Here is a 13,354-nt window from a genome sequence, read left to right on the forward strand (position 1 = left end):
CTTTTTAATCTCAAAATGTGAACTTACCAATGCTTTTCTGCTGGAGGCCGCGTGGTACTGTGGTTAGGACACGGGCTTCTGTAGACCCGTGTGCATGTGGATGGCAGGCCCGTCATGGGTAGCTGTGCAGTACTGAGCCAGTTCTGGAGCTGTTTTCCCATCCACAAATCGGAGGTGACTACGAAACCCGTGTCCCAGGGATGTTGTGAGACTTGAAGGAGACAATCTTAACACAGCACCCGGCATGGTAAACACGCGGCACGTTAGCTGCTTTATTATTGCTATTATTAATTCAAAACGAGTTTCTAAAGACGGTTCAGTGATGGCAGTGGGTGCGGATAAATCACTCCGAGTGTTGACAACGTTGGGTACAACGGGGACCCGGTGGCCCTGCAGTCACTGCACGCAGGTCTGCACTCACAAGGGGCTGCTGCCCTGGAATGCTGTCAAGCAGCACCTGGAGGGACCGCTCCCACCAGGCCCCAAGGGAGCAGCTGGAAGAAGGGTAGAGGAGAAAGGGAGGTGTGGCCACCGACCAGCCTCTGCAGGCTGAAGGCCAAACTCCCCACCCTTCCTGTCTCCCCTTTTCAGGCCAAGGAAGCCAGCAGTTTTGTTCTATAAAACCCAATAGAGGGGCGCCTGGGTGGCGCAGTCGGTTAAGCGTCCAACTTCAGCCAGGTCACGATCTCGCGGTCCGGGAGTTCGAGCCCCGCGTCGGGCTCTGGGCTGATGGCTCAGAGCCTGGAGCCTGTTTCCGATTCTGTGTCTCCCTCTCTCTCTGCCCCTCGCCCGTTCATGCTCTGTCTCTCTCTGTCCCAAAAATAAATAAACGTTGAAAAAAAAAAAACAAAAAACCAATAGACCTTTCAAGTGAAGCAACTCAACTCAGGCAGGTGGTTTTCTTTTCTCTTCTTTGAAGGATGTGGCAAGAGGAGATGGGAAAGATCATTAAATAAGAGCTTCAAGACCTCCGGCCCCTCCCAGCTGGGTAGGCTTCCAGGGCAGGTGGAGCCTGTCCCGTGTATGGGGCCTCTAGGACGCATCAGAGATCACAGACTCCTGCCGAGAGCGGCCTGGGCAGCAAAGGTGTGGAGGACGGTGGCAGAGGTCAGGGCAGAGCTGTGGGCCTCAGATCCATTGGGGCAGACGCCATTCTACTTTGGCAGGGGACCCGTGCCTCCCTTTGCCTCAGTCTGCTCCTTGGTGAAACGCGTCCGAAAATATTGACAGGCGAGCACAAAGATTCAACCACTCTAGATAAAGAAAATGGACAGATTTTAAGGATGTTTTAGATAGGTCATGTCTGAGGATAGATTGGGTTGTTAAAACTGGAGACGACAGATGCCAGGGATGGGAATACGAAATTATAACGGATTGCCCAGCTCCAAGCAGAGGTTGGAGGGTCAGGCTGCTAAGTATTCGACTGGGCAAGGAAGATCTCATTCCTTGCCCCTTCCTTGCCCTCCAGTTATGATTGCAGTGACCTTGGATGAGTCAAGGAGCCTTAATGAAAATATTCAGCTCTGGTATGCCCAGAGCCAACCCTGGCTGACACTTTGTTTCCATTTTCACTCCAAGGTCCTGATCTATATTTATCAAGCTTTCACAATGTCAGCCCAGCGCTGTTGGCTAGTACCGTGGCGTCATTCGTTTCTTCATTCATTCATTTACTGGCATTTCTCGAGCACTTAACGTGGGCCAGGCAATGGGCTAGGGGATGGGGACATGAATAAGACATGGTCTCTGTGCTCGGAGGTTACAGCAGAAGGAGACAGTCTTGCAAAACTGTGGGTATTTGATAAGCTCTCCGAGTTCCAGCCTCCTTTCATTACCGCAAACACCTGTTCTCGGTTCTTGGCCTTTGCGTCAGCTCTCCTTGGAATGCTCTTGGCCACCCCCTCCCCTCCCCACCGCATCTCACTCGCATCCCTTCTGCCTAGTTTTCAGAGCTCAGTTTAAACACGATCGTCGGGTCCGGTCCCCTTGTCACTTGCTCTCCCTGTCCTTTCCCCGGGTATCGTTCTCCTCCCTGGTGAACAATCAACTGGGGTAAGAATAACGATGACCGTGGAGCTCATGGCTCCCTCACTAGACTGTAGCTTCCGTTATGGAAGAACTAGTTTCTTGTTCTGTCCTGGCCCGGGGCCTGGAGGGACAGGAAGAATGGATGGACGGATGAATGAATGAATGAATGAATGAACGAGGCCAAGATGTGGTAAAACCACAGGAGGGAGGAGGGAGGGAGTGGAGGGCCCGGCCGTGCGCCCTGCCTGCGGTGACCCAACCTGCAGAGGGTCCCCAGGGGCTCCCTGCTAAAAGTCCAGCCCCAGATGCGGAGGGAGGAGGGGAGGGCAGGGGAGCTGCTGTAACAGGAGAGGCTGCAGCTGACCGGGAGGCAGGCCCGGGTCCTTGGGTGACTCGTTCTAATCTTAGAAGGCATGTCTCGGCTTTCTGCTGCGGCCTGAAGGACAAATGTCCCGGACCCCAGGACACATGCTCGCTGCCACGCTCACCCCGGAAGCAGGAATGGCTCCTAATTAGGTTCTCGTGCGGGGCCCCCAGGGGGTGCGGCTACTACCCCCGGGGGTGGCTCCCCGAGCCCCACCCTGCACCTCAGACTTGAGGGGCTCTCAGTGAAACGGGCCTTGTTACGGCACTAAGCAGTGTGAGACAGGGCCCTTCTGAACTCACTGGAGAGCCACAGATCGTAGGTTGATTTGTCGGCCTCGGTGGGGGAAAACCCACCAGATCAGCCCTGCCGGCTATGCGGAGTCAGTTCTTTTAAACACTCCCCTTTGGCCTACAAATTATAAACAAAAACAAGAAGCCGAGCTGTTCAGAGGCCGCCTGACAGGCAAGGCTGGGGGGGTGGGGCTGCCGCTCCTCTGCACCCCAGCTCACCTTGTAGCAGGAGCCAGGTTTCAAACCGAGGGTGCAGACTCCAGGAATCCCCGGCAGGCACTTGGGGGGGTGGGGTGCGGGGGCTGACCCCTGACCCTCCTGAGAGCCCTCCGCTCCTGGGGCTGGCCCTGCCTCTCACCACCCAGCTCTTCTCCCCGGGCTCCCCTCTCTGGAAAGGGACCCCCTGTCCGCCAGGGACGTGGGCAGGATCCTGACTCCTCCCCGCCCCACCTGGACAGGCACCCATCCTGGGTGGGAATCCTTTCTCCCAAAGTGCTTTTGAGTCCTGTCCCTTGCCAGTCTGGGAAGACTCCCTCGTGTGGCAGACTCCTGAGGTCGGCAGAATGCTGGCTCCAGCCCTACGGCTGTAAAGCCATCCTTAAGAAAGCCACTGAATCCCCGATGGACGTGTTGCTCACGGTCTCCTCTGAGCCCTGGTCTCTGCCCCTGTGGAGTCCTGGTCCTCACTCTCCTGCAAGGCCGGTAGCCCTAAGCGCCCCATCGGCCCGCTCACCCACAAACCCCTGGAGTCTGGCCGAGGGCCTGCCGTGTGATAAGGGCTCGTTTACATCTTCTGAGCGGGCGAACCCACAAACTCTGCGGCCTGATGCTATTCCTTTACCCACGAAAGGTGGGCCGTAGACGCTTGGGATTCTCACCCCTCGAGAAAGCACAATAGGGGCGCGTGGGTGGCTCAGCGGGTCAGGTGTCCGACTTCGGCTCAGGTCACGATCTCGTGGTTCGTGAGTTCGAGCCCCGCATTGGGCCGTGTGCTGACAGCTCAGAGCCCGGAGCCTGCTTCGGATTCTGTGTCTCCCTCTCTCTGCTCCTCCCCCCTCTCATGAGCTGTCTCTCTGTGTCTCTTAAAGGTGAATAAAGGTGAGAAAGGAAGAAAGGAAGGAAGGAAGGAAGCAAAAATAAAAGGTTGCTGCTTGCGCTAATAGCCTTTACTCGAGGTGCAGATTGCAAGAGGGGCCAGATAACGCTAACACCTAACAGCTGTACATCCGAGATTGCAGACTCCCGACCTTCAAGACCCTTGGGCCCCCCGTCACCAGACTCGCTTTCATCCTGGCCACTGCCCCCAGCCATTGTCCCTCAACGTTTGTCAGGACCTCGGCCCCCTTCCTGCCCCTTCCACTGTTCCCCGCACTCAGCCTCCCCGAACGCACCTCCTGGCCGCCCTGGCAGATCCAGACCTGGCCAGAGGCCCCGTGGGCAGCAGTGGCTTGTCAACATGCTCATTGTTCACCTTTTGTGACAATGGCAGCAGCTTCCAAACTGGGCTCCTGTCCCCAGCCATTTCTCAGCCACAGGGATCACAGAAGTGAATCCAATGGTTTTGCTTAAAACCCTCCCGTGACTTTGCATGGCCCTTAGAACCGGGTCCCAGCTCAGAGGGATGGTGTCGTCAGTTCACAGCGTCCTCAACTGAGAGTCACCTCCTCCTTCCTCTTTCCTCCCCCTCCTCCTCTTCTTCCCCCTGCCCCTCATCCCCCTCCTCCTCTGGGGGGGGGGGGTCTCGTGTGATCACGCCCCAGAAGCAGTGCCCGGCGCCCCCTTTTCAGGCTAACCCTTCAGAGCATTAGCACCACTCACATACGATACATCCACTCGTTCATTTGTTCACTGCCGGTCCCTCCCCCGCAAACGTGGGTTCCAGGGAGAGCAGGTGTGTCGTTTTCAGCAGCCCAGACACACGGCCAGCGGGTGCTCAGCAAGAACCTGCCGGCCCGCGCTCTTTTCCCACGGCCAGTGTAACAAAGTTCGTGGCTTCAACAATTCAAGTCTGTTGCTTTGCGGTTCTGGCGCTCACGAGTCCGGAATGGGTCTCTTTTGGGTAACTTCCGGAGGCTCTGGGGGAGAAAACCCCTCCTTCTCCAGCTCTGAGGCTGCCCGCCCGGCTCAGCTGTCGCCGTCCTCGTCTTCAGGGCCAGGGGTGGTGGGTTACGCCCTCCTTACAGCCTCACTCCGGCTAGCAGCCCCCTTTCACCCGGCTCTGCCACATCTAGGAACGCTAGTCACTGCACTGGGACCACCCAGCCAATTCAGGAAAGTCTCCCTATGTTCAGGGCAGCTGGTCAGCAACCTTCATTCCACCTGCTCCCTTCATTCCCCTTGGCCACGGAACCTACCATAGCCACACGTTCCAGGGATTGGGATGTGGGCGTCTTTGGGCCCCATTTCTGCCTACCATGCAGATCCGTCACACGTTAGATACGTTTTAACCACCTCTGTTCCCCAGCAGCCCATAGACCCTGGGGTGCAGACAGTACCCATCCTGGCCATCTCTGCTTCCTCTCCTCCTCGAGTCCTCCGAGCCTCACGACTCTCCCGCGAGGAAGATGAGGCGGGCGTTATTCTCCCTGCACAGACGAGGAGGCTGAGGCTTCAGGAGCTCAAGTGACACAAGAAAGGGACCGATCCGAGATCATGCTCGGGACCTACCTGGTGTCCCTAACCAGCAAGCCTCTGAGAGCTCCCCGTGTTAGGTGGTAACAAGCGGCAATCACACCAGAAGGAGGAAATGCGAAGGAGGCGGCGAGGGGGACGGAAACACACTTCCCTTTCCACCAGCACCGCCTTCACAGAGCGGCAGCTGCCCAAGGACCAGAAGGGATGGAAATACATGTTGTTGTACCACCTGCTTCCAGAGGGACGCTTCTAAACAGCAAATCCGGTAGCTCCCCGTGAGAATGTTTTATTAGCTCACCCCAGCCCCGGGAAGAAAGTCCACATCCCGTAGCGCAGCCTCAGTACCGCGGCTGGCATCGTTCACGTCCCATGTGCCGAGGTACGAGCCTAGCACAGAGGAAGCTCCGAGTAAGTGTTGGCTCTGGTGGCCATCATCTCCTATCCTCCTCATCCCAGCACAGCGAGACGGGGATTATCACCCTGATTGTACAGGTGACGAAACCGAGACTCAGAGAAATCAAGATTTGCCCAGGGTCAATACAGCTAACAGGGAAACGCTAGGGCCTGAATTAAATTGTGGAGGTGCCTCAACCCTGGGCAAGCCACAGCGTTCTGTTTCTCTACCTCTTTTCTATCCCCCCTTCTGCTTAGCCCACGCTGAACCAATTAAAGTCTCCCCAAGACATAGTAGTCTTCCACGCTTTGACACTTTGCACCTGCCAGTGGGTCCCCTGTGCCTGACGAGGCCTCTTCCCTCTCCACCCCTCCCCGTCCCCCCGTCCCTCCGTCCCTCCCGGCCTTCCAGACTGCTTAAGCATCACTTCCTCGGCAAAGCTTTCCCTGAGTCACCCACGTGGCTTAAGTCCCCTTAAGGTCCTGAGCTTCTATCACAGTGACACACGTGTCCCAATTGCGGCCGCGGTCTTTCTGCATTATGGTAGTTTTCTTATTCTGTTTTTCAGCTAGACGAGAAGCTCCTTGAGCGCCAGGACCACGAGCTTTCGTCTCTATGTCCCCACACTGAGGCGGTGTTGGGCACATGATAGATGTTCAATAAATATTCACGGAGTGGATAAATAAATGAGTGACCGTGGACTGAGTGCCCCCTAAGTGTCAGGCTCTTTGCTGGGTGTTTGGCTTCAAACTCATTCCGTCGTCCTTACAAACCTATAAGGTACCTGACTGCATAATCAGCCCCTCCAGCAGCAAGTTGGGAGAGACTCCTTGGATAGGTCTCCAGCCGTAAGGCATGCTGGGAGCCTGGGAAAGCCCGAGCCTGTGGGTAGAGGAGGCTGACCATGAAGGAAGGGAAGTCAGGAACGTGAAAACAGAGCTGCTTTCTCTCCACTGGCCTCTCCCACTCCCAAACCAACAGGCTTTATTGAGAGCGAATTTACGTGTCACACAATTCACCCATTTAAAGGGTGAAATTCCACGGTTTTTAGTGTGTTCACAGAGTCGTGCAACAATCACCACGGTCGATTTTGTAACATTTTCATCACCTCCCAAAGAAGAGGCCCCTTGGCACGCACCCCCTCTCCTTGTCTACCCCTCCCCTCCAGCCCTCGGCAACCACTGCTCTCTGTAGTAATCTACGACACAGTAACTGCCACCACTAGGAATCTACTCTCTTGTCTCCAAAGATTCGCTTCCTCTGGACTTTCTGTATAAGCGGAGTCACGCAACACGTGGTCTTTGGTGACCGGCTTCCTTCACGGAGCAAGCGGCACGTCTTCAACGTTCATCTGATAGTCTGATCCAGCTGCTTTGATTTGACAGGGCTTTGGACAGCTGGGACCTACGTCATGACCCTAAAAGCCATCCTATTAAGCTTAGTTTCGCTTACTGTTTTTAATCGCGCGTTCCTGTGCACGCCAGTTGCTCGGCGATGGTTTGAACAGCCAGTGATGGAGTGTCAGGAGGCTGCCTAGGTGATAAGACAGCCCACCCTTGAGCTGAGGACGGCAGGAAGCAGCGGGAGCCCATGTTAGCCAGCCGGGGCTCCCCCCGAGGCTTCCGTGACCCAGAGGGAATGGAAGGGCAAGAGTAGATTCGACGAGACCCTGGACATCCCTTGGCCTATTTAGGGGAGCCGCTAGCCCCACCGCCAGCGTTCAGTAATAGCTAACAGTTCTGGAACACGTACTTCATTCCGTGCCCCATTCGAAGCATTTTACATGCATGAGCTCATCAACTCCCTCCAGTGACCATGTATCATAGGTGCTACCCTCATCATCCCCCATTTGACAGATAGAAACTGAGGCACGAGAAGAAGCTGAGGCACACAAAAGCTTAAGGTAGCTTGTCCGAGGCCACAGAACTAGTGAATGCAGGGCCAGGATTTGAACCCAGGCAGTCTGGCTCAAAGCCTGAGCTGTGTGCCCTACTGCCCCACAGACAGCACGATAACATAGTCAGCTGTGCACGCTTCCTGGAATAGACCAGGCTAATCCTGAATCTCGTGGGGACTCTGGGGCTATCAGCCACTTGCTGGTGTGTATGAGAAAACGATGGTGCAGCCTCCGGAAGACAGGGCACGTGTTGCACATTGGGTCGGAGCAAAGGCTGACGGGTGTTAGCAACTCTGTTTACAAATGAGGAAACTCAGGGTCAGAAAGGCCCGCATCCAACGGATGTCAGAGCCAAGACCAGAACCCAGGTCTGACTCTGAATTAGTTGCTCTTTCCACCTCTGTCAGATTGTCCTTGTGCATTGCCAACCGCATCAGACTCAAAAGAAATGTTTTCCTTATGCTTGTCTGATAGTTAACGGGTCTTTATAAAGAAATTTAACATACCGTATCTCCCAAATTACATTTTTTAAGGTCCTGTCTCTATAATGGCACTAGAACGAGCATCTCTGTCCCTCTTCTCTGTTGTCCCTGCTGTTACCTGGGACGCACCTAGACCCTAGCCCTGCCTGCACCACTGCCACTAAGCCCGCCTGGATGAGCCACCAGGCACCTGGGGCTGTGGGCTACACTGATTCTGAAATTACGAGAGCAGTCGGCACGGTGTCCTGCCCATCGAGGGCTGCTGAGCTCTGTCTATGCTGCTGGGCCACAGCACCACATCCTGGGAGGAAATGGGAAGCCCTGAAGGTCCTCAGGAGGGACACACTCCTCGGGTCAGGGGCCTGCCCTTCCTGCAAGCACAGTACTTTACCTGGGTTTTCCCTGGGAGAGATTCTCAGAGGCCAAGCACCTGCTATTTTCAGATCCTTAAAGCCTATAAGTGGGTAGGGAGGGGATATTGGGGACTTTTTTAGACTTATACGAAATATTTGTTGGGTTTAAAAAAATAATAACAATGTTTATTTTTGAGAGGGGCAGAGGGGGAGGGGGAGGGGCAGAGAGAGAGAGAGAGAGAGAGAGAGGGAGACAAAGAATCCGAAGCAGGCTCCAGGCTCTGAGCTGAGAGCACAGGGCCCGACGTGGGGCTCGAACTCACGTGAGATCATGACCCGAGCCGAAGTCGGATGTTTACCCCCGAGCCACCCAGGCGCCCCTTGTGTGAAATATCTGATCAGCGTTCACATCCGCTCCCATCCTCCTGCCTCATCATGTTGCTGTTCTCCCTCTTCACTTCCCCTCCACTCCCACCTCCTCCAAAACAGGCTGTTTCCTCTGTCAGGGCCACCGTTATCCCAGCGCGTCCTGTGGTATCTACAGATGCTCGAGAAATGAGGAATAAGGGGAGCCAGCAGCATGGGTGGAGGACATGAGGTTTTTTTCCGGCCGTGACATTCCAGGATTTCTTACCTTCTGTCACCTAAGCCACAGAAATCTTCCGGCGCCCACTCCTCCCGTCTGCAGTCTGCAGGGAAGTGTCTGCAGGGCTGGCCTTGCAGCCCCAGGAGCAGTGTCCCCACCTTTGTGAGCGAAGCCAGCTCAGCGCCGATAAGCAGGTGGCCCAGAGTTCCGTGTGTGGACCTCTTCCTTTCCCTGTTCTGTGTATCCTATGATTTCATCTAGTCCTGTGACTGCGAATACCATGTCTAATGAGTTTTGTTTCCAGCCTGGATGCCTCCTCTGAGCTCCAGATGTGGGTGTCCATTCGGCTCCCTGCACTGCTGTCTCCACTTGGGGATCTACAGACAGTCCAGGCTTTCAAGAGCAAGCAAGGCCTGTTCATCCCCCATCTCCCCTCAGTCACATTTCTTTCCCCAACAAGCCGTCCCCAACCCAGGAAACAATACCCCTGAGTCCCGTTGTCCAAATCAGACTTCCGGGAGTCGTCCTTGGCCACTCTCGTCCCTTGCGTCCTAGACCTGGTGCATCAGTAATTCTTCATTGTCCTACTCCCAGCGCACCCTTTCGCACCCCCTGCCTGCTGCAAGTCTGGCCACGCCACCGTTACCTGGACCACTGCCAGAACCTTCCTCCTGGTCTCCACTTCTGTTTCTCATCCGTCCTCCACAGACAGCCTCTTATGTGTGACCCAGGTCACACCCGTCCTTGAAACCCTCCAAATGGCGTTCCATTCCCTCAGAATAAAATACAGATTGCTTCCCACATGGCAGGCCCCAGGCTGTCTGTCGCCCTTACCTCCCCTGGTCTCACGTAGCCAACATGTCCCTGCCACGCTTTTCGCTCGGGCCCTCAGCCTTCGTTTCCGTCTGTGCTTTCTGCTCCGGAGAGTTTTCCCCCCACCCTTTCCTCAGCTGGGGTTTAACTCGGATGATGTCTTCCCTCATAAATGCCTTCCCACACCCCCCAGAGATAACGTGCCCGATTTTCTCTCTTCCTGAGCATTTAACAAGCTACCTTATTTATCTGAGTGTGTGTTCATTGTTTGCTTCCCTCACTGGAATAGCAACCCCATAGGGGCAAGAACCCTGCCTTGTTTGCTATTATATCCCAGGGCCTAGAACAGTAAATATTGATTGATGGCAGACTAAGATATTAATGACTGAATAAGATAACCCTTCCAGCAAAGGTCTAGAGCCATCTAGCATGTTGGTCCGGAAAGAGCTAGAGCTTTGGAATCTAGATAACTGTGGGGCTGGCCCTTCCTAACTTGAATAGCCACTCTGGGCAGTTTCGTCTTCTGGCAGCGGTGTTGTGAGCGTTACAGGAAATGTGTCAAGGGCTCTGAAGGACAGTGCTTCCCACATAGCAGGTGTCCTAAGTATGTAGGTGGGTCAAATGGGCCCATCTGGTTCCCGGTCCAGTGCCGTTTGCATCATCCAAGGATGGTAATGGCTGGACACTGGGGTGAACTGAAGTGTCAGGGATATCAGGTAAGCGTGTAAAGGAAGACTCTGGAACCACTGTGGCATCCCAGAGAGACTTGTCTGTTGATCCCTTTGAAGTGATGGTTTAAGTATGGTCCGGTTGGAAGAGTGCAGATCCCTTAAATGACCGGGTTAAGATCCCCTGTAGATCTAGAAGTGCAAAGAAGCAAGCACACCTTATATTTTCAAGGCTCTGGGTGTCTGGCCTGTTTCTGGTGAGCAAGAGAACCTTCCGTTTAGTCAAGAGCAGGGGTTCCTCAGCCCCCCGGGCAGAGCCCCCTCATTGCTTCTCCTCCCAAGCTACAGATGAAGAGGCCTCCCTTGGTGCCTTGTGTCCCTAATCCAAGGCCCAGACACTGTCAGATACTTAGACCCTGGGCCAAGGTGGAGGATGGAGAAACAGGGGCAGAGCCAGGGAGGTGGGCAGAGCCCAATTCGGACCTGTACACAAAGGTCCCACTATGTGGATCGTAGGCAGCATGCAAATCGTATTTACTCAACATGGCAACAGCTTGGGGGAAGTTCCATGCCGTCCAGACACAGGGGCTCCTCAGTTCTCAGAAGAAAGTCCCATAGAAATGGAAAGTAAACACCAGAGGTGGTTGTTTTTTTTTTTTTTTCTGGCCTGGGCAAAGTCAGACAGGAACCACAGAAGTGGTTTCCAAGCTGGCTGGCAGAGCCGGGCTGGAATGGTAGCAGGGAGGGCTTGGTAAGCAAGATCTGGGCCCAGGAAAGTGGAATGAAGACCGACAGTCCGAGGAAATGAGTGTCATCTAAAGCAAGACACAAAGGGACAGGAGTCCAGAAAACAGATTTAAGACCTAGAGATTGGCCCAAGAAGAAGGGATGAGCTGAGGTCTAAGCAGTGGCTAAGACTCAGTGTGGATGCAGGCCGGGGTGGTCCCGTGACCGACACGGTCCAGAGTGTGTCAGTGACCCTGGGAACAGGTACCCAGGCCCTGAGACTGCAGGCTGGGTTGGATGTGGGGAGGAGAAAGACAGCACCCTTCAACAAGACTTTCTATGTTCCAGGCTCTGTGTTAAATACTTTACGGACATTTTAGGGACAGAGAAAGAACACTTAATCCCGGGGAGGCTGAGGGGTCCCAGGAAAGTCTGAGACGAGGCAAGGGCATGGAAGTCCTTCTCAGTCCAGGCGAGAGCGTGGCCTTACCAAACCAGCCCCAGCGCCAAGACACAAAGCTAGTGAAGTTGCTCACTAACCTGGACCTGAGGTGGTGTGCCATTGGACCCCTGGAGGAGGTTAGTAGTTGTACCTACCAGAGTCGCAAGGCAGAAATCCAGGCAGGACCTCAGAACGGCTGGGCCACTGGCTTCTGTCCACCTCCAAGGCCATGCTTCTTCCATTGTACCTGTGCAACCCAGTGGCTAATAATAATTTCACTCTTTGTATAGCACTTTAGTTTTCCAAACACCTTCACAAATTATACTACTTAACTAATATCCTTTGCTGGGTTATCGGGTGTTGGAGTAAAAGGTTGCATAGATTATTGTTTGGCTTCCTCCTGTGTGACTCTGGCTAAGTTACTCGCCCTTTCTGGGCTTCAGTGGGCTAGCTAGGAGAAGGCAGTCTTCTACAACTGAGAATAAGAGACTGTGATGGGCATTGAGGAGGGCACCTGTTGGGATGAGCACTGGGTGTTGGTTGTATGGAAACCAGATTGACAATAAATTATATCTAATATTTAAAAAAAAGAGAAAGAATCTGACGAGGGGCGGGTGGTGAGTGGATGCAACAGTTTCAACCAGCTCTGGAGTCCTTAGACGTTCTAAAGAAAAGTCATTCATGGGGCTCCAGGAAAGCAAACTCGGGTGTATTAAAATCTTTCCTTCAATCCAGCTTTTAAGCCCTAAATGCTTCCAGAAGCCTCATAGATCTCTCACTTCTGAGCCCCTGGCCAAGCCCAGTTTCCAGACAGGGAAGTTAGGGAGGAGCTTTTGATTCCTGTACAGCTCTATTTTTATCTGGAATGTATCTTCCTGCACACCAGTGATTGGGTGCCTTCGAAGCTGAGGTAAAGTACGTTGTCAGCAGGACCCCGAGCAATAAATAGCAACGGACAGAGAGACTGATCTGTTACGTGGGCAGGAAGTTAGACAGATGGACAAACTGATCGGCCTGGCGTCTTTGCCAAGAGCGGCCCAAGTAATCACACTGTGCCCGAAGCCTCTCCGTTGTTCCCAAAGGATGAGCCGTTCCCCTCTGACAACCCCTATCGTGGCAAGCGTGGAAGGCAGACAGGTGTGAGTCGTGTGCCTCTGCCCAGCGGGCCCCTCCCGGAGGGGGCATCAGATTCCCCCGCTTTTCCCTAGCATTACGGAGAACCTGGCATCTTGAATAGAGGGGATTCCTTTCACATCTTTATGCGAAGTCAGCATCGGGTGTTTAGGCTGGAATGGGGTTGACCTTGAATCACAGCCGGAAACAGTAAAGACGGACTGGTCTTTCCTCCCGAACAGCCTGTTCTCAGATCTGAAGGTCCCAGCAGTTCTTGCCCGTCTCTGAACAAAGCCTGCCTCACAGAGTTCTGCCCCATCTACTTAACTGCACCTTTCCTTGGTGGGCTCCGGGTTTGCCCTGCCCCAACCCGGCAGCGTCTGGCACAACCAGACACATTTACTGCGACACCCCTATGGAAACACACCAAGGCAGAAAAAAGGAGGGCCTAAGTGTGTGTGTGTGTGCGCGTGTGTGTGTGTGTGCGCGCGCATGTGCAGTGCATGCGCCCCGTGGGCACGCATGCGTATTGGCGCGCGCATGCGTGCGTCTGTACGGGCTTTT

General features: G+C 54.4%; 1 protein-coding gene across 6 annotated transcripts in view; it reads left to right on the plus strand.

Moving 5' to 3' along the window:
• Positions 1-13,354, plus strand: part of RCSD1 (RCSD domain containing 1) — a 76,198-nt gene that overhangs the window by 39,172 nt on the left and 23,672 nt on the right. The window lies entirely within an intron of this gene.

This window comes from Felis catus, chromosome F1, assembly GCF_018350175.1.
Source record: "Felis catus isolate Fca126 chromosome F1, F.catus_Fca126_mat1.0, whole genome shotgun sequence".
Taxonomy (NCBI): Eukaryota; Metazoa; Chordata; class Mammalia; order Carnivora; family Felidae; genus Felis; species Felis catus.